General features: G+C 33.7%; 1 protein-coding gene across 3 annotated transcripts in view; it reads left to right on the top strand.

Moving 5' to 3' along the window:
• The window catches only part of DYNC2H1 (dynein cytoplasmic 2 heavy chain 1), a 394,253-nt gene that overhangs the window by 269,636 nt on the left and 102,068 nt on the right, over positions 1 to 22,549 (top strand). The window lies entirely within an intron of this gene.

The raw sequence follows: 22,549 nt of genomic DNA, 5'->3' as shown, positions 1-22,549 counted from the left end.
GTACAGATTAAAACCCATTCAAACCTTCATCCTGGACAACTTTTGGCCATGTTGTCCCAGAAATCTTCCACAAGGTTTTCTACCAATGTGTTTATTCCCTTTCTCCAGAGTGCTTAATGTGTGTACCATTTAGGCTATCCATTGGGTAAATTGCAGTTGTGCTATCAGTTTGATATAAATCCTTCTCTGTATCCTTCAGTGAATCCTCATTTGTCATGAACTAAAAGCAATTCACTATCATAATTGCCTTCCTTTCATTTTTTCTGGATTATGAGTATCCTTCCAAAAATATGCCATCCAGAACATAATCCTCACAATGTGATCTGACCAAGGCAAAATATAGAAAGACCATCACTTCCTTATTCCTGGGAAATATGCAATTTTTAATATAACCTGACCTTGCATTTATCTTTTTTCATCTGTCATTAAACATTGACTCATACATACTCAGTAGCAAAACATTTTAACATTATCTAAGTAGATATCACACTTAAAATACCTTATGTAAATATTTTATTTGCATAATAGCATGTGGATAAAAGAGCTTACTTTTTAAAAATCCTCATTGAATTTACCTGTTACATTCCAGGGGAAAATGAGTTTTCAGACTCTGAAGAAAAATATTTCTCTTAAAAAGTCGCATTACCTAAAAAGTCTATGTCATTAGGGCCAAGTCATTTGTATACTAAATAATAGTATTCGCTATCCTGTTTTCAATGAAGAGCTACTCTAAGAATTTTATGATTCTGCACATGAAAGTTCCTTCCTCCTTTTGACAATATTGCTTCAACCAGGAGGTATTTCTGATATATGTATGTTTCTACAGAATTACAGCTTTGGAGCCTAATGCATTCTAGGATCAAATCTAAAATGTTTCCTACTTTTCTCTCATTATTAAATAATGGAAAATATTGACAAGCTTTATTTTAATTAATTGATATATTATCAGAAAGAATGTAGAAGTATAGTTGTTACCAGGAGGCATTGAAAAAATATCTCTAGAGATTATGAAATTCTAAATAGAAAAAATGAAGACTTTATTTAAGTGCCTAAGTATTGACTTCCTTTTTGCTTTCCCTTGAAGGCAAGAGTTTTAGAAGTAAAAGGTAGATTTTGGAAGTGAACTCTGGAAGATACACTTGCTGGACTGATCCAAATACTGTTAACATGTGAAAGGAAATCCATTGGTCTTAGATCAGGATACAGCAGAAGAAAGGATAAGGGCCTTAAAAAATGTGGAATGAAACCAGAAATAAGTGAATTGAAATACATTAGAAAATCTGAATAGAGGATCGATCCTAATCAGTCAGGGTCGGTTGGGAAAAGAATTTCAGGGAGCAAATCACTTCTCAGTCAAGGCAGATTTTAATGTGAAAAGAAGAGAGGGCTTAGTCCTTAAGGGACCAACAGCAACCTAGATGAAAGGTCCTATATTTATATGCATTTCTGGGCCAGTTATTACAAGTAAGTTAGTTCTTTTGTGAGCCTTTAATTTCAAGGAACAAAAAAACAAGATGTGGTTGTCCATTCAGCTGTGTTCAGGGAACTTGGCCATGCTACATGTTTCAGTGGTTGTAAACCAGGTTATTTATGTTTGTTGCTAGGTAAAAAGTTTCATTGTTTCTGGGGCAAGTTTTCCACAGGGCAGGGTTCAAAGCAAGGACTAAAGCCATCCCCATCACAAGTTTATAAGCAAATATATCAACAGTGAGAGGAAAAATAAGTGAAATTCAGAATTCAGAACAACATGAGAAAATATTATATGCCCAATTTGTTTTGTATATATTTTGTTTATTTGTTTTTGTTTTCATATCTCCCCCCTAATGACTTTAAATTCCTTGAGCACAAGACTTTTTTTTCCCCTTCTTTGCATCCCTATTACTTAGCATAGTGCCTGGCAATGGGTAGGTACTTAATAAAGACTAGTTGATTGCTTGATATGAAATATTTAATCATTGGGAAAATACTTTCTTATTCTTAGGCAAAGGCAAACATGTATATTCATACAACCTTTGTGGGGGCACTTCTACTTTTTTGGTTTTTTTTGTTTTGTTTTGTTTTTTTAGTAATAACTTTATTTTTCCAAATATATATAAAGATAGTTTTCAACATTCTCTTTTTCAAAACCCTCTGTTCCATATTTTTCTCTATTCTTTCTACCTTCCCCTTCCAAAGATAGCAAGCAATCTAATATAGGTTAAACAGGTGTACTTTTTAAACATATTTCCATATTTGTCATGATGCAAAAGAAAAATCAGAACAAAAAGTAAAAATTGAAGAAAAAACACGAAAATATGAAAATACTATGCTCTGATTCACTTTGTCTTCATAGTTCTGTCTCTGGATGCATTTGGCTCTCTCCATTCCAAATCTATTAAAAATGCCTTGAATCACCTCATTACTGAAAAGAGCCAAGTCCATCCTAGTTAATCATCGCATAAACTTGTTGTTATTGTATACAATGTTCTCTTGGTTCTACTCACTTCATTTAATATCAGTTCATGCAGTTCTTTCCATGCTTTTTGGAAATCATTATGCCAATTATTTCTTAAAGAACAATAATATTCATATACTATAACTATTCAGTCATTCCCCAACTGATGTACCTCCACTCAGCTTCCAGTTCCTTGCCACTATAAAAAGGACTGCTAAAAACATTTTTCCACATATGGGTTCTTTTCCCTTTTTTGTGATCTCTTTGACCTAAAGGGCCAATAAAATATGTTGATAGATCAAAGGTTATGCACAGTTTGGGCATAGTTCCAAATTGCTCTCCAGTATGGTTGGGTTAATTCACAACCCCGTTATTATCATGTTTTCCTGCCATATTAGCCAATCTGAGAAGTGTGAAGTGGTATGTCAGAATTGTCTTAATTTGCATTTTTCTAATCAATAGTCATTTATTAGAGTATTTTTTTCATATTATTAGAAATAACTTTAATTTCTTCATCTTAAAATTGTTCATATCCTTTGACTATCAATGGGGGAATGGCTTTTATACTTTAAAATTTGAGTCAATTCTCTATATATTTTAGACATGAGACCTATATCAAAAATAGTGGATCTAAAATTTTTTCTTAGTTTTCTGTTTCCTTTCTAATCTTGGTTATATTGCTTTTGTTTGTACAAAACCATTTAATTTTAATGTAATTGAAATTATCCATTTTGCATTTCATAATGTTCTCTAATTATTTTGGCCATGATTTCCTTTCTTTTCAACAAATCCAAGGGGTAAACTATCTCTTGTTCTCCTACTTTGTTTATAGTATCACTCTTTATGTGTAAATCATGAATCTATTTCCAATTTATCTTGAGTTAGAATGTTGGATATTGGTCAATTCTTAGTTTCTGCCATATTATTTTTTAGTTTTTCCAATAATTTTTGTAAAATAATGAGTTCTTATCCCAGAGTTAGTCTTTGAGTTTATCAAATACTAGATTACTGTAGTGATTGACTATTATGTCTTGTGAACATAAGTTATTCCACTAATCCACTATTCTATTTCATAGCCAGCATCAAATGGTTTTGATGACTGCTGCTCTGTAACAGTTTTAAATCTGGTACTGATAAGCTACCTTTCTTTCCATTTTCCCCTATTGAAATTCTTGGCCTTTTGTTCTTCCAGTTGAACTTTTTAAAAATTATTTTTTCTAGTTCTATAAAGTTTGATTAGTATGGAACAGAAGAAGTAGATTAATGTAGATAGAATTGTCTCTTATATTATATTAGCTCTACCTACTCATGAGTATTTGATATTTTTCCAATTGATTAGATCTAACTTTATTTTTGTGAAAAGTATTTTGTAATTGTATTCATATTATTCCTGGCTTTGTCTTGGCAGGTAGTCTCCTAAATATTTTATATTATTCATAATTATTTTAAATGAGTTTTCCTTTCTATCTCTTGCTCCTGGACTTTGTTGGTAACATATAAAAATCCTAATGATTTATGTAGATGTATTTTATATCCTGCAACTTTGCTAAAGTTATTAATTATTTCTAATAGTTTTTAGTTGATTCTGTAGGATTCTCTTAGAATATCATCATATCATCTGCAAAGAGTGGTAATTTTGTTTCTTCATTACCTACTCTAATTCCTTCAATATCTTTTTCTTATTGCTAAAGTTAACATTTCTATGACCATATTGAATAGTAGTGATAATAGGCAACCTTGTTTCACCCTGATCTTATTGGGAATGTTTTTGGTTTATTTCCCTTACATATAATTCTTGCTGATTGTTTTAAATAAATGCTACTGATCATTTTAAGGAAAACTCCATTTACTTCTAATGCTCTCTAGTTTTTTAAATAGGAATGGATGTTGCATTTTGTCAGATGCTTTTTCTGTATCTATTGAGATAATCATATGATTTCTTTTAGTTTGGTTATTAATAAAGCCAATTATGCTAATAATTTTCCTAATATTGAACCAGTTCTACATTCCTGGTATAAATCCTTTGTGGTCATGGTACATTATCCTGGTGACAACTTGCTGTAATATCTTTGTTAATATTTTATTTAAGAATTTTGCATTAAGACTTGGCTGTCTTCAATAATGAGATGATTCAAACCAATTCCAATTGTTCAATGATGAAAAGAGCTATCTATACCTAGAGAGAGGACTGTAGGAACTGAATGTGGTTCACAACATAGCATTCTCACTCTTTCTGTTGTTGTTTGCTTGCATTTTGTTTCGCTTCAATTTTTCTTTTTCTTTTTTTTTTTACTGGTTTGATTTGATTTTTCTTGTGCAGCACAATAACTGTATAAATATGTATGCATATATTGAATTTAATGTATATTTCTACCATGTTTTAACATATATTGGAGTACTTGCCCTTTAGGGGAAGGAAGGCATGGGGGAAGGAGGAGGAAATTAGAATGCAAGGTTTTGCAAGGGCTAATGTTGAAGAATTGTTTTGAAAACAGATATGTTTTGAAAAATAAAAAGCTTTAATTAATGCTGCTGTATTTTGGCTAAGAGTTCTCACTAGATTCTTGTTCTGGGCCTTCCTGCACTGGACTCTTCACAACTGGACCTCCTTTTCCTTCTTCCCTACTGATACAGACTCTTCCTGAAGTTCTTCCAAGATCTTTTGCTGGAATATTATATGCTCCAGATGTTTGTAGATTTTGTCACTCCAAAATCCATTCAGAGGGTTGATGCAGTATTGATTCTGAGGGAAACTGGATCACTCTCGACCATTGTGGTTTCACCCTCCTCCTCATCTTTAAGTTAATTAGTTATCACATATCTAGGTACCTTGTTATTTTCCAAGATGATTTTGAAGTTGGATACAAAGGATAGCAAAGAAATGTGAGAGGATATTATCAGTTTCGTGATATTATTTACCTTCTTTAAAAAAAGAATATTAGAGCACTAACAGAATTATTCAGATTGACAATCACATACAACAAAACTAATTCACTTCCTTTTTAAAAAAGTTAATATCTTTCTGTTTTTATGTGAACTTCATTTCTTTTTTTTGCCTCATTTCTTTTTTATTATTATAGCTTTTTATTTACAAAACATATGCATGGGTAATTTTTCAACATTGACCCTTGCAAAACCTACTGTTCCAACTTTTCCCCTCTTTCCCTCTTCCCAGATGGCAGGTAGTCCAATATATGTTAAATATGTTAAAGTATATGTTAAATGTAACATATGTATACATATTTATACAGTTATCTTGCTGCACAAGAAAAATCGGATTTAGTAAATAACCTGAGAAGGAAAAAAATGCTATCAGACAATAACAGGCGTGAAAATGCTATTTTGTGGTCCATACTCATTTCCCATAGTTCTTTTGCTGGGTGTAGCTGATTCTCTTCATTACTGAACAATTGGAACTGATTTGGTTCATCTCATTGTTGAAGAGGGCCTCATCCATCAGAATTGATCATCATATAGTATTGTTGTTGTATTATGTATAATGATCTCCTGGTTCTGCTCATTTTACTCATCATCAGTTCATGTAATTTTCTCCAGGCCTCTTTGAAATCATCCTGCTGGTCATTTCTTACAGAGCAATAATATTCCATAACATTCATATACCACAATTTATTCAGCATTCTCCAATTGATGGATATCCATTAATGTAAATTTCATTTCTGAATGAAATTCTTCCTTCCTCATTCTTTGTGATAAAAGGCTATAAAAGAAAGATAAAAGTGCAATTCAACAAAACTTAGCACTATACAAACTATCAGATTTCTGCAATTTTCTAGAATTCATTCATACATCCAGGCAAAAAAGGGAATGAAAGACATTTTTTCTTCTCCTTTCCAGAGCTCTGCTTGGTTATTACAATGACAGCATTCAGTTGTTATGTTTATGTGTGTATGTATTTCCATTTTCATTATTTTAGCTTTTATGTTTATTATTTCCCGGTTTTATTTCCTTCAATTCAAGAAGCCTTCCCTTGCTTCTCTGAGTTCTTTATGTTCTGCATTTCTTATTGCACAATAAAATTACATTTTACTCATATACTATTATAATTGTATTAGTTATTCCTCAATTGATGAGCATTTACTTCATTTCTAATAAATGCTACTAAAAATGCTGTTCTGTATAGTTTGGTTTTTAATAAACTTTTCTTTCTGGATATGAACTCTAGAATAGCAATGGAACACATTATCAGAAGTTAAACATTTTAGTCACTTTAAAAAAAAATTCCAAATTGCTTCCTGTAATTGCTAGAGCAATACACAGCTTTACTAACTACATTAGAAGCATACAGGGTGATGGCTAGATTGCTGGGCCTGGAGTCAGGAAAACCTGAGTTCAGATGTTGTCTCAAATATTAGCTGTGTAACTTTGGACAAGTCATTCAAGCTCTATTTGGCTCCATTTCCTCATTTATAAAATGGCTTTATAACTTTGTGACCTTGAGCAATTATCTTCATGCCCCCTATCTAAAGAAAAAGAGAGAATGGATAGCTGCTTAAGTTAGAGAATGGGAGATAAAAAGATGAGAGCTTTTTTCTTTTGCTTCTGTATTTTTGGTGATTTAACATAAATTTGCATAGAACCCCTAAAGTATAATTTTATTTTCTCTTTTATTAGCATCTGCAACAAATGAAATTATAGAAAGTTAGTTGCATTAATTATGCAAAACACAACCAAAGCTTCTTAATTTATTAAAGCTTAAATTGAATCTCCATGGGGCAAGACAGCTCAAAAAAATTCACAAAATTTAGTGATTAATACCAGGTGTGAGTTATTTAGTACTTAGCTACCATTAACTATAAGACATAGTAGATTTTATAATGAATAAACATAATAGAATACTTCATGAATTTAAAAATTAATATATTCAGTAGTTGCAGTTTGAATTTCAATCTCTTAAAATCATATTCCCTTGAAAAATATGCTGATTCACGTGCTTCACATAGTATGTACCACCTGTACAATTTACTTTTGATCTTGAATAAAATTTCAACTTATAAATAACCAACATAAATTAAAATTGGTGCAGGTATGTGCCTAGCATATATCTATACCAAAAGATATAACAAAAGTAAAAAAAATACTTCTAATGCAATATAATAACTTGATGTAGAAATGGTATAAATATCTTTTATTTTGTTCAGAGATTGGAAATATGATTCACTTTAACTTTTTTAGTGTTCTCTTTTATCTTCATATAATATATTAATTTAATTGTTGTCACAATGGCGCACTACTTAATTACTTAGAGGACATTCACAAAATGTTAAAGATTAAAGAGAATCACTGTTAAGTCAGTTAAACTATTAAATATCATGGGATCAACTTTGGTGTAGCAAAGTTTAAAACAAACAAACTGTGACTACCTTGATATATCTATGATCTCATTAATAAAGGTTTTCCCTGTGGTGGTACAGATTATAACACATTTGTACATTATTTTCTGTAAGACTCTTGCCTATGTCCTTCCTTAATACCCTTTAACTTCTTTGGGGGGGCAGGGCAGTCCATCCAAGGATAAAGGACTGAGGCCATGATCTGATGAAATTATGTAGATACTAAGGAAGCCTATAGATCCTTTATGATTCTTTCTCTGTCTGTTTCTACTCTTTTTTCTGATTATAAATTTCCCCAAGAGTGTTCTTAATTTATTTTCTGCACTTTTTATCAATAATATATTTACAAGCCATTCGCATTCAGTGAACTTCTTTCCATTGCCTTTTTGGTGATCAGCAACTTCTTTGGAGCATGTGTTATTGACTAATTTATAACTATATAGAAACCCTTTAAATATGCTCCCAAAGAATCTCACGTATATTTCCTTCTCAGTACTCATACAGTTTCTACACTGATTTAACCTCTCCTCTTAACATTCTGTAGTATTCCAATTATTGTTCTTTTTGTTTCCAGTGAGTTTCCTTTCCAGTCCATTTTTTTATCCAATTGTGATAGTACTAAAACAATATTCCCCTTTCTTCACTTAAATTGTTTTTGTTCTCTGTTTTCTTTATAATAAACTATAAGACCATCAGTCTAATGTAATGTTCTCTACAATCTGGCCCCTTACATATTTTCACAACTTATTTCATGTTCCTTTGCTTTTTATATTATATTTTATAATAAATATTGTATTTATATTGCATAATAAATTGGGAATGCCTCAGAGGAAAGGATCTAAGATTAAGGAAAACTGCAAAAAGCTTCTTGCAGAAGGTGGGACCTTTGTTGAGACTTGGAAGAAGTCAGAAGATGGAGATGAGAGAGAATATTCTAGGGGTAGGTGACAAATAGTAAAGATGTTCAGTTGGGAGATGGAGGTTCAGAGTCAGAAAATCCATCAATGAGCTACAGTGCTTTGACATCACTTTAGTTTTATGGGTTTTTTTTTACTCCATTTCAATCAAACTGCCCTACAAAGTGTTCTCTGCAATTGACATTCCATCTCTCACCTTCACGCGTTTGCAAAAGTTGTTGATAACTCCATGTCTGAAAAGCATTTTCTTCTTATATTTACCCAATAATATACTTTCTTTCAAAGAATAATTTAAGGTGATACTTCCTAAGTGAAGTTTATCCTGATTTACTCTTGTGTATCTTTTGAAATTAATTTATATCCACTTATTTTTGTACATATGCAATATTTTGTACATATTTCCTAGGATAATATAAGCCCCAGGATAGGGGAATATCTCTGCCCTATTGTATTTTCTTGTATCTTCAGTGCCTTGCACTTATCAGGTCCTTAATAAATATTTGTTGAATTGAATTGAATTTTAAATTTTAAATTTTGAATTTTAAAACCTTCAATGAAATTGAAAAGTGTTGAAAATGAAAGTGTTTCAATGAAATCACTTAAAGTAAAAAAAGTTGTGCTGAATTTTTAAAATGTTATTCATGTCAAGTAATTTGCTCACTCATTTTTATAATTCTCTACCAATTAAAATGGGAAGAAATTAAGCCAGAATTATGTGACTCAGGTTACTTCTGCCCTTATGGTTGCTGCTAGAAAGGTGAAGGATAAGACCAAAGCCACTGAAGTCAATAATATAAAATGTATTTCTGATCTGGTAACTTCAGTTTACAGCTATACTCATCCACTTGAAAACTCTCTTTGTAATATTCAACAACTAAAGTCCTTTGAACCATTGCACTTGTTCTTTTCAAGTCTTCAGAGCCCTTCCTAATTTTGACGAGTAAGAGAGATCAATGAAATAATGTATTCAGTATCTTAAAATAAACTTTTCTAAATATTGATTTCATTAACCCTATATCTTCTCTGTTACTTCTGAATATTTCACTTAAGCTATCACTCAAGTAGCATTTATTATAGGCCTACTACATGCCAGATACCATTCTAAGCATTGAAGTTACCAAAACAACAAGAACAACAACAATGAAATAGACAAAAAAATGAGACATGGAGGAAGCCAGGAGATGGAGATGAGGGAGAGCATTCTAGGGATAGGAGACCGTTAGTAGCTCAGTTGGAAGATGAAGGTTCAGAGTCAGAAAATTCATCAAATGAACTATAGAGCTTTGATCTCACTTTGGTGTTATGTTCCTTTATCTCAAATGAGAGTATATTCAAGTATTTTTGAAGAAAGATACATCATATAACAAAATCTAGGAATAGGAGTGATCTCAGCTATGTGGTTTAGGGAACATTGTGCATATCCTTTCACTAGAGCTCAGTAGAGTTAGAAATAGATGTAGTAAAAGCAATTTTGTCATAAGCATGAACAGAAAGAGAAACTAGATGAGTTAGGAGAAATACATTATGGACCTAGAAAAGAAGTATGGTATAGTTGGGATGGAAGACATTGATTATCTTAACATATGTTCAAGTCACATCTGCTCAAAAGAAACTAGTTGGTTTTGTTTTTGTTGTTTAATTTGCCTGAATGACAACTTCATCTTTCAAAAGGTAAAGGAATCATTGAAGAGGAATTATATTCTCCATCAGTGGAGAGGAACAGGTAGATGGATAGAAACTTTAGGGAGAATTACTTAGTCTTATAGTTTTGTGATTCAGGAAAGTCTGGATTAGTCTAATCTTTATATTTATCTCAAAGTTTTCCATATATATATTTTTTTTTGCTATCCCAAAAAGTGCTACCTAAGGTTAGTTTATATGAATGAGATCTCTGACATAGAAGATAGAAGGAGTTTAGTGTTTTGTTTCACAAAATCTCATATTGTTTTTTAGAATGGTTTAGCCAATTCACACTGTCACCAACAGCATATTAATGGTGGGCACCACATTTTAGAAAGGACACTGTAAAGCTAAAGAATGTCTGAAAGAGAGCAAACAATATGGTGAAAGAACTTGATTTCATGCTCTACGGAAATTATCCAAAGGAACTTGGTATGTTTAGCTTGAAAAAGGCAGTGGGAACACTTTGTTCTCTGTAGACAGCTACTTGAAGGACTGTGGTGTAGAAGACGCAATGGAGTCATTTTACCTATCTAAATAATCAAGTTCTTTTCTCAAATCGTCTTCTGTGTGCTATCTCCTAACTATTGATATACAACAATGTCCTTTCTGCAGCAAAGGTCTGATCACACTTCTCCCTACCAGGGGCTTTCCTTTGTCTCTAAGATCTAATATCAACTTCCCTTCTCCCTCCATCTCTGCTTTGGTATTTAAAGTCCCATACAGCTGAGCTACAACCAGGCCTCCTTCCCATAATTTATTTTTATTCATACTTCAATCCAACCAAACTAATATTGTGGTTTTCCATCCATGTTCTGTCTCCTTTCTTTTGAGCCTTCACAATTCTCCCTACCCCCTATACTCACTTCTCACCACCACCTCTTGAAATATTCACCTGGGGGAGCCAAGAACTGGACTTTTTAAGCTCTCTCATTCCCTCACTACCAACTATTTAATTCAGCCTCAAAAATGGCGCTTGACTGGTAAAACCCATGAAGATTGGAAGTACAACAACTTACCAGCGGAAGAGAATCTGGAATATCGCCAGAAAAGTTTTGACCTGAGGTGGTGGGAGTAGACCAGCACAGGGCAGGGATAGAATCAGGAGTGGAGTGGCCTCTGTGGTTGGAAGGTTTACATAGAACTCTTTGCCATAGCTTGACTGCTTTGCTTTGATGGCAGAGTAGTGGACCAGGAGAGAAGTTGGAGCCTAGGGCAGTGGGTACACTGAGGGATTCCAGAGCCTGAGAGGACTGGAAGTGACTCAGCATAGACTCAGCACGGCTCTTGGTGGCATTCTGCAGCTAGGGGCTCTTGTTGGGGGGCATTCATAAACCTGCATAGCAGGGGCGCAGCCTAGTATAGCCTCTCATCTGCACAGTGGAGCTTGGCCTGGGATAGTGGAAGTTTCCCATCTTGATTGAGTGAAATGGAGGACTACCACCAAAAATATAGGCTTTTTAGATTAACAGAGGAGGAAGTAAATTGCTTAAATAGTCCCATTTCAGAAAAAGAAATAGAACAAGCTATTAATCAACTCCCTAAGAAAAAATATCCAGGACCAGATGGATTTACATGTGAATTCTACCAAACATTCAAAGAACAATTAACTTCAATGTTATAAAAACTATTTGACAAAATAGGGAATGAAGGAGTCCTATCAAACTCCTTTTATGACACAGACATGGTACTGATACCCAAACCAGGTAGGTTGAAAATGGAGAAAGAAAACTATAGACCAATTTCCTTAATGAATATTGATGCTAAAATTTTAAATACAATATTAGCAAAAAGACTACAGAAAATCATACCCAGAATAATATACAATGAAAAAGTAAGATTTATACCAGGAATGCAGGGTTGATTTAATATTAGGAAAACTATCAGTATAATTGGCCATATTAATAACCAAATTAACAAAAACCAAATGATCATCTCAATAGAATTTGATAAAATCCAACATCCACTTCTATTAAAACATTTGAGAGTATAGGAATAAATGGACTTTTCCTTAAAATAACCAGGAGCATCTAAAACCCTCAATAAGCATCATATGTAATGGGGAAAGAGTGCAGCCCTTCCCATTAAGATCAGGGGTGAAACAAGGTTGTCCACTATCACCATTACTATTCAATATTGTATTAGAAATGCTAGCTTTGGTAATAAGAGCCGAGAAAGAGATTAAAGGAATAAGAGTAGGTAATGAGGAAATCAAACTATCACTCTTTGCTGATAATATGATGGTATACTTAGAAAACCCCAGAGATGCTACTAAAAAGCTATTAGAAATAATCCATGGACTTCAGGCCAAGATGGCAGCGTGGAGGCAGACAGCTGCTTGAACTCTGTGTTTTCTCTCAGGACTTACTTCATGACAAGCCTCAGAGTTAATGCTTGACCAGAAAAAAAACCCACAAATAATCACCCACAGAAGACACACTTGAAATTCACCAGAAAAGGTCTGTATTTGCTCAAGGAGGGTCAAACAGACTGGGCGCAGACTGAGGGCAGGCAGCCAGAGCAAGACAAGCAGCTCACACAACTCAGACCAGAGGGGGGGAAGGGTACGATCTCTGCCGTTTCTGCAAAAAGACTTTTACCCCAGTGTGGATATTCTGTCTTGGCAGCAAGCCAGGAGCAGCAGAGAGGGTGTAAACAGTGGAGGTAAAGAATAAAACCCTGGAAAGCCAGCGTCTCTCAGAGCCCGGCCACCCGCAACCCCCACCCCAAGTGACTCAGTGCGTTCTTAGAGCCTCAGAGCTCAGACACAGTGCAGCCATCGCTGTCCTGTTAGTGCCTTGCTGCTGCCCTCCCCCCCAGTCTGTAGAGGAGGCCTGGTACACTATCCAGCCTTATCCCCCCCAAAACAGACCAATTGTTTCTCTTGTCAATTTGTATTCTTCAATTCCCTCTCTGAGAAAATGAACAAAAAATTCAAAAGGGTTCTAACCATTGACAGCTTCTGTATGGAGAGAGAGCAGACTTCAAATACTGAGGAGACTAAAAACAGACTGTCCCCAGAGGAATCCCCTAAGGGGGATATGATCTGCTCCTCAATACACAAAGATATCAAAGAGGAAATCAAAAAGGCTCTCACAAGAGAGCTAGAAGAGAAAGGGAAGCTTGGCAAAAGAGTCTGGAGAAGTCATCCAGAGTGGATAAAGAGATCAAATCATTGAGAAATAAAATTAGTGAATTGGAAAATGTAAACAACTCCAAGGAAAACAGGGTTAGTGAGCAGGAAAAAGAAAACAGCTCTCTAAAAAAATAAAATGCATGAAATGGAAAAAAATTCCCTACAAGAAAAAAACTCAATTGGACAATTACAAAAAGATATTTAAAAAGTGAGTGAAGAAAATACATCATTGAAAATTAGACTCGAACAAGTAGAAATGAGTGACTCAAGGAGAAACCAAGAAGTAGTCAAGCAAAAGCAGAAAAACAAAACAATGGAAAAGAATGTCAAGTACCTTATTAGAAAGACAACAAGCCTAGAAAACAGATCCAGGAGAGACAATTTGAGAATAATTGGACTCCCTGAAAAATATGAGGAAAAAAAGAGCCTGGAAACTATTTTCCAGGAAATTATCAAAGAGAACTGCCCAGAAGTTTTGGAAACAGAGGGTAAAATAGACATTGAAAAAATTCATTGATCACCTACTGAAAGGGACCCTAAAATCAAAACGTCAAGAAATATATTGGCCAAGTTCCAGAACCATCAGACAAAGGAAAAAAATACTGAAAGCTGCTAGAAAAAAACAATTCAGATATGGAGGATCCACAATAAAGATAACCCAGGATCTAGCAGCCTCCACATTAAAAGAACGAAGGGCCTGGAACATTATATTCTGAAAGGCTAAGGAACTTGGTATGCAGCCAAGAATAACTCACCCAGCAAAAATGAGCATCGTTTTCCAGGGAAGAAGATGAACATTTAACAAAATAAATGAATTCCATCTATTCTTGATGAAAAAACCAGATCTACACAAAATATTTGATCTTCAAATACAGAACTCAAGAGATTTCTAAAAAGGTAAAAAGAAATCTTGAGAACTATACTTCTGCCATAAAAATATGTAAAGAACATATGTATAATGTGTCCTAGAAACTAGAGGTGGAAAGGAAATTATATCATAAAAAAGTGTAAAGTGGTGGTACTACATCTCATGAAGAGGCAAAGGTAACCTGAGAGAAGAAAGGAGGGAGATGGACATAGTATGTATCAATAGACATATTTGATTTATGGTGAAACTTCTTCCACTTCATTGAAAAGTGAAAGGGAAGGAGTAAGATAAGGGGAAGGGAATACACCAATTGTGAGGAAAAGGGGTAAAATAAGGGGAGGAACTTTAAGGTGGGGGAAGGATACTAAAAAGGGAGGGCTGTGAAAAGCAAGTGGTGTTCACAAGTTTAATACTGGGTAGGGGGGTAAAAGGGAAGGAAAGGAGAAGAGCATAACAGGAGTTAACAGGATGGCAAGCAATATAGAATTAGTCATTCTAACCATAAATGTGAATGGGGTAAACTCCCTGATAAAGAGGAAGCAGTTAGCAGACTGGATTAAAAGTCAGAATCCTACTATATGTTGTTTACAGGAAACACATCTGAAACAGGGTGATACATTTAAACTAAAAGTAAAAGGGTAGAGCAGAATCTACTATGCTTCAGGCAAAGCCAAAAAAGCAGGGGTAGCCATTCTCATCTCGGATCAAGCAAAAACAAAAATTGATTTAATTGAAAGAGATAAGGAAGGGCATTATATCCTGCTAAAGGGTAGCATCAATAATGAAGCAGTATTAATATTAAACATATACACACCAAGTGGTGCAGCATCTAAATTCTTAAAAGAGAAATTAAGAGAGCTGCAAGAAGAAATAGACAGCAAAACTATAATAGTGGGACATCTCAAACTTGCACTCTCAGAATTAGATAAATCAAACCACAAAATAAATAAGAAAGAAGTCAAAGAGGTAAATAGAATACTAGAAAAGTTTGATATGATAGATCTCTGGCAAAACCTAAATGGAGATAGAAAGGAGTATACTTTCTTCTCAGCAGTTCATGGAACCTATACAAAAATTGATCATATACTAGGGCATAAAAACCTCAAAATCAAATGCAGTAAGGCAGAAATAGTAAATGCATCCTTTTCAGACCACAATGCAATTAAAATTACATTTAATAAAAAGCCAGGGGAAAATAGACCAAAAAATAATTGGAAACTAAATAATCTTATACTAAAGAATAATTGGGTAAAATAGCAAATCATAGACATAATTAATAACTTCACCCATGAAAATGACAATAATGAGACATCATACCAAAATGTGTGGGATACAGCCAAAGCAGTAATAAGGGGAAGTTTTATATCTCTACAGGCCTACTTGCATAAAATAGAGAAAGAGAGTACCAACGAATTGGGCTTACAACTAGAATTGCTAGAAAAGGAACAAATTAAAAACCCCCAGACAAACACAAAACTTGAAATTCTAAAAATAAAAGATGAGATTAATAAAATTGAAAGTAAAAAAAACTATTGAATTAATTAATAAAACTAAGAGTTGGTTCTATGAAAAAACCAGCAAAATAGACAAACTCTTAGTAAACCTGATTAAAAAAAGGAAAGAGAAAAAGCAAATTGTTAGTCTTGAAAATGAAAAGGGAGAACTCACCACTAATGAAGAGGAAATTAGAACAATAGTTAGGAGCTACTTTGCCCAACTTTATGCCGATAAATTCGATAACTTAAATGAAATGGAAGAATACCTTCAAAAATATAGCATGCCCAGATTAACAGAGGAAGAAGTAAGTAGTCTAAATAGTCCCATCTCAGAAAAAGAAATAGAACAAGTTATTAACCAACTTCCTAAGAAAAAGTCCCCAGGACCAGATGGATTTACATGTGAATTCTACCAAACATTTAAAGAACAACTAACTCTAATGCTATATAAATTATTTGAAAAATTAAGGATTGAAGGAGTCCTACCAAATTCCTTCTATGACACAGACATGGTACTGATACCCAAACCAGGTAGATTCAAAACTGAGAAAGAAAACTATAGACCAATCTCCTTAATGAATATTGATGCTAAAATCTTAAATAAGATATTAGCAAAAAGACTTCAGAAAATCATCCCCAGGATAATACACTATGACCAAGTGGGATTTATACCAGGAATGCAGAGCTGGTTTAATATTAGGAAAACTATTAGTATAATTGACCATATTAATAATCAAATTAATAAAGACCATATGATCATCTCAATAGATGCATAAAAAGCATTTGATAAAATCCAACATCCATTCCTACTAAAAATGCTTGAGAGTATAGGAATAAGTGGACTATTCCTTAAAATAATAACGAGCATATATTTAAAACCTTCAGTAAACAACATATGTAATGCTGATAAACTAGAACTTTTCCATGTAAGATCAGGAGTGAAACAAGTTTGCCCACTATCACCATTACTTTTCAATATAGTACTAGAAACTCTAGCCTCGGCAATAAGAGCCGAGAAAGAGATTCAAGGAATTAGAGTAGGAAATGAGGAAATCAAACTATCACTCTTTGCAGATGACATGATGGTATACTTAGAGAACCCCAAAGACTCTGCTAAAAAGCTATTAGAAATAATTCAGAATTTTAGCAAAGTTGCAGGATACAAAATAAATCCACATAAATCCTCAGCATTTTTATACATTACCAACACAATCCAACAGCAAGAGATAAAAAGAGAAATTCCATTCAAAATAAAGGTCAATAGTATAAAATATTTGGGAATATATCTACCAAAGGAAAGTCAGGAATTATATGAGCAAAATTACAAAACACTTGTCACAAAAATAAAGTCAGATTTAAATAATTGGATAAACATTCAGAGCTCTTGGATAGGCCGAGCAAATTAATTAAGATGACAATACTCCCTAAACTAATCTATTTATTTAGTGCTATACCAATCAGACTCCCAAGAAACTATTTTAATGACCTAGAAAAAATAACAACAGAATTCATATGGAACAACCAAAGGTCGAGAATTTCAAGGGAAATAATGAAAAAAAAATAAATGAAGGTGGTCTAGCTGTACCTGATCTGGAACTATATTATAAAGCAACAGTTGCCAAAACCATTTGGTATTGGCTAAGAAATAGACTAGTTGGTCAGTGGAATAGGTTAGGTTCACAGGGCAAGATAGTGAATAAAAATAGCAATCTAGTGTTTGACAAACCCAAAGATCCCAACTTTTGAGATAAGAATTCATTATTTGACAAAAACTGCTGGGAAAACTGGAAATTAGTATGGCAGAAACTAGGCATGGACCCATATTTAACACCACATACTAAGATAAGATCAAAATGGGTCCAAGATTTAGGCATAAAGAACGAAATCATAAATAAATTGGAGGAACATGGGATGGTTTACCTCTCAGACTTGTGGAGGAGGAAGGAGTTTGTGTCCAAGGGAGAACTAGAGAGCATTATTGATCACAAAATAGAACATTGTGATTACATCAAATTAAAAAGTTTCTGCACAAACAAAACTAATGCAAACAAGATTAAAAGGGAAGTAACAAATTAGGAAAATATTTTTACAGTTAAAGGTTCTGATAAAGGCCTCATCTCCAAAATATACAGAGAATTGACTTTAATTTATAAGAAATCAAGCCATTCTCCAGTTGATAACTGGTCAAAGGATATGAACAGACAAATTTTCAGATGATGAAATTAAAACTATTTCCGCTCATATGAAAGAGTGTTCCAAATCACAATTGATCAGAGAAATGCAAATTAAGACAACTCTTGAGATATCATTACACACCTGTCAGATTGGCTAAGATGACAGGAACAAATAATGATGAATGTTGGAGGGGCTGTGGGAGAACTGGGACACTGATGCATTGTTGATGTAGTTGTGAAATAATCCAACCATTCTGGAGAGCAATCTGGAATTATACCCCAAAATTTATCAAAATGTGCATACCCTTTGACCCAGCAGTGCTACTCCTGGGCTTATATCCCAATGAAATACTAAAGAAGGGAAAGGGACCTGTATGTGCCAAAATGTTTGTGGCAGCCCTTTTCGTAGTGGCTAGAAACTGGAAAATGAATGGATGCCCAAAAATTGGAGAATGGTTGGGTAAATTGTGGTATATGAATGTTATGGAATATTATTGTTCTGTAAGAAACGACCAGCAGGATGATTTCAGAAAGGCCTGGAGAGACTTACATGAACTGATGCTGAGTGAAATGAGTAGGACCAGGAGATCATTGTATACTTCAACAACAATACTGTATGATGATCAATTCTATTGGATGTGGCCATTTTCAACATGAGATGAACCAAATCAGTTCCAATAGAGCAGTAATGAACTGAACCAGCTACACCCAGCGAAAGAACTCTGGGAGATGACTATGACCCACTATATAGAATACCCAGTCCCTCTATATTTGTCCGACTGCATTTTGGATTTCCTTCACAGGCTAATTGTACGCTATTTAAAAGTCTTATTCTTTGTTTACAGCAAAACAACTGTTTGGACATGTATACATATATTGTATTTAATTTATACTTTAACATATTTAACATGTATTGGTCAACTTGCCATCTGGGGGGGAGGGAAAAAATTAGGAAAAAGAGGTTTAGCAATTGTCAATGTTGTAAAATTACCCTTGCATATATCTGGTAAATAAAAACTATTATAATAAAAAAAAAGAAATATTCACCTGTAAGATAAAGAGGTTAGGCTAGATGGCTTTTAAGGGCTGTTCTAGTTCAAAACTACAATTTTATACTTCTGGCTTCATTCAACTTCATCTTAAGTGCTACCTCCTACTTATATAAGGTCTCTCCTTATACTGCTAGGTTCTCCACACTTAAACTATTTTGCAATTAATTTATACATAATTTATTTCTACTTATGTATATGCTTGTTGTATTCCCACTCCCACCCCACCCTACTCTGCCCTCACTAATATATAAACTCCTTGAGAAAAAAGCATTTTTAAAAATAGCATTTTATTTTTCCCCAGTTACATGTCAAGAAAATTTTAGCATTCATATTTATGCAATCTTGAATTTCTAATTTTTTCCCTTTCCTCTCCTCTTCTCTTCTGAAGATGATAGTTTGATATACAGTGAAAAGGGCTAAAACTCTTGAGTCAATGCACTGAGGTCAGACAATCAAGCATTTGAGGCTAATTACCGATTGGACAATACTCTATAAGAATAAGCTTGCAAAATGTGCTGGCCCAATAGTTTGGTGAATACAGAGAATTGTTGGAAGGACTAGGAGGTGCAGTGAAATTAGCCAGGCTCAACTCTGGGCGGGAGACAAAGAGGTGAGGTGGCAGAGATTCTGCTTCCATCCCCTTGACTTCTACTGCTGAAGACCAAGAATAAAGACTTTTGCTTATCCTAACTTCGGCTGATTCTGGGGTGTCCAGGATGCTAACGCGGTCGTCACAATACAGTTTGATGTAGTTTTATACAGGTGCCATCACGTATTAGTCACAGTTGTGAAATAAAAAATGAGTCAAAAGAGGAAAAGAAACCATAAGAAAGAATAAAGTAAGTAAAAAAAATATTCTTCCTTCTGCATTCAGAGTCCAATAGTTCTTTATCTGGATATAGGTAGCATTTACTTCATGAGTCTTTTGCACTTGTCTTTGATCACTATGTTACTGAGAAGAGTTGGGTCATTCATAGTTGATCATCATACACTGTTGCTGATACTGTTTGCAATGCTTTCCTGGTTCTGCACATTTCACTTTGCATCATTTTGTACAAATCTTTCCAAGTTTTGTTGAAATCTGTTCAACATTTCTTATGACACAATAATATTACATTCATATAATGTGGCTTGTTCAGCTATTCTCCAATTGATGGCCATCTCTTCAGTTTTCAATTCTTTGCCATCACGAAAAGGAATACTATAAATATTTTTGCACAAATAGGTCCTTTTTCCTTTTTTATAATCTCTTTGGGATACAAACCTAGTAGTGATATTTTTATGGGATAAAAAAGGGTATGCTTAGTTTGGTTGCCCTTTTGGCACAGTTCCAAATTCTTTTTTTAGAATGCTTAGATCAGTTCATATCTCCACCAACAGTCCATAGTATCCCAATTTCCCCACATCTTCTCCGCTGTTTATCACTTTTTTTGTCATTTTAGCCAATCTTACAGGTATGAAGTGGTATCTCAAATTTGTTTTAATTTGTATTTCTCAAATCAAAAGTGATTTAGAATACTTCTTCATATGCCTAAAAATAGCTTTGATTTCTTCATTTGAAAACTTCCTGTTAATATCAGGGCTAGTACTCTATCCACTGTGCCACCTAGCTGCCCCTATTCCTTGTTCTTCTAAATTTAATTATGATGGTACTCTTTCTGTCTAAATCATTCTCTCTTCTTGTTACTGATATGATTGGTCTATACTTAGTTTATGTCCTGTTATTTTTCATTTTTCCTAACAGTTTTTTGTCAAATGGTAAGTTTTTATTCCCTTAACTGAGGTATTTGAGCTTATCAAATACAAGGTTACTGTGATCATTCATATTGTGTCTTGTGTACCAAATCTGTTCCACTAATTTGCTATTATGTCTTAGCCAGTACTAAATAGTTTTGATGATATATTACTTTATGTAATTTGAGATCTGCTATTACTAGGCCACCTTCCTTTATATTTGTTTTTGTTAATTCCCCTGATATTCTCCAACTTTAGTTGTTACAGATGAATTTTATTGTTGTTTTTTCTAGCTCTGTCAGATAATTTTCTAGTAGTTTTGTTGTTATGGCACCAAATATCTGAATTTAATTAGGGTTAACTGTCATATTTATTATATTGACTTAACTAATCCATAGAAAAATTATTTTAAAAATTGTCTTTATATCCTAATATGTAGTGCAGTATCTGGCATATCTTAACATTGGAATTAACAATTTAAAGGATATACTTTTTGAATAACAAGGGAGAAGAATTACAAGCAAATTAGTAGAAGTTGCAAAAAAGAATTTATAGTTATTGTAAAATAAAATTTTTATTTTATTTTAGAGCTTAGATTTCTAGAGCTTAGAGTTGTCCAAAAATGGAATCAATGATTGCCTATAGAGGGAAGAGAATGTCTTCTCGATGACCATTTGCTAGATATGGCATCAAAGATTTCTTTTTAAAGCAAGTGGTCAGACTAGATTGTTGCAGAGATTCTTTCCAACTGAAATTTCACTAGTCCGATTTTTTTTATTCTATATCCTTTAATAAGCCATAGCATCTTTTACAAGTGTTTTAAGAAATGCATAATAGAGATTAAAACCTAATATAATGCATTAGGAAGAACTATAGATCAGCAAAGAGACTGAACCTCTTCAGCCTTCACTTTTTATGAAATCTGAAAAAAGACTGCAACTGAGGCTGAACATCCATTATGATTGGTCAAAAGGGAATAAATATTATAATGAGAGGGAGATGATATTAAAATGGCCTAAGTCATTTTCATACCACCTATCTGAAAGAAGAATCCACATTTCCCTAGACCTGTCTAAGCACACATAATGAGTAGGAATATATCCGTTAGCCCAAACTTTGAATTTCTTTTACTTTCTTTTTTAGATCTTGATCTGGATAAATTTTTAAGATAGATTTCCCACACTGGTTGGCTTCTGTATGAAATAGAAAAGGGGGAAAAGCTTTGGTCATGATTCAATAATTAGTCATTAAATATGAGATAAATAATTTCTCACATTCTCTTATTTGATTCTATTGAGAATCTTTTCAATGAATCCCTAACTGGTATTACAGACATTTTATAACTATGGGGCTTATGATGGCTAACAATGTGATGCAGTGACAAAACTAAAAGGGGCCCATTTAAAGCTCAGTAGTCTAATTTCATGTTTCTCAAGCACCATCTGATGCAGCCCTTTGCTATGGATGTAGTCTTCAGAACAGTTTCCAGCTGATTGACATCTTAAGCTCAGGTTGCTTGTAAAGATTAAAAATCTGCAAAATTGTCTTAATACAAATTTAAAACCTGAAGAAAAGATAGATAGATAGACAGACTGAAAGATATTAGTTTTCCTGTCTTAGGAATAATTGCCCATTATAATTTCTAATGGTCACTATGAAAAGCTTTTAGTTCTCCCCTCAACCAGAGCTGAGAGTTCTTTATCACAC

This window comes from Sminthopsis crassicaudata, chromosome 3, assembly GCF_048593235.1.
Source record: "Sminthopsis crassicaudata isolate SCR6 chromosome 3, ASM4859323v1, whole genome shotgun sequence".
Taxonomy (NCBI): Eukaryota; Metazoa; Chordata; class Mammalia; order Dasyuromorphia; family Dasyuridae; genus Sminthopsis; species Sminthopsis crassicaudata.
This window is presented reverse-complemented; position numbering and strand designations above follow the sequence as displayed.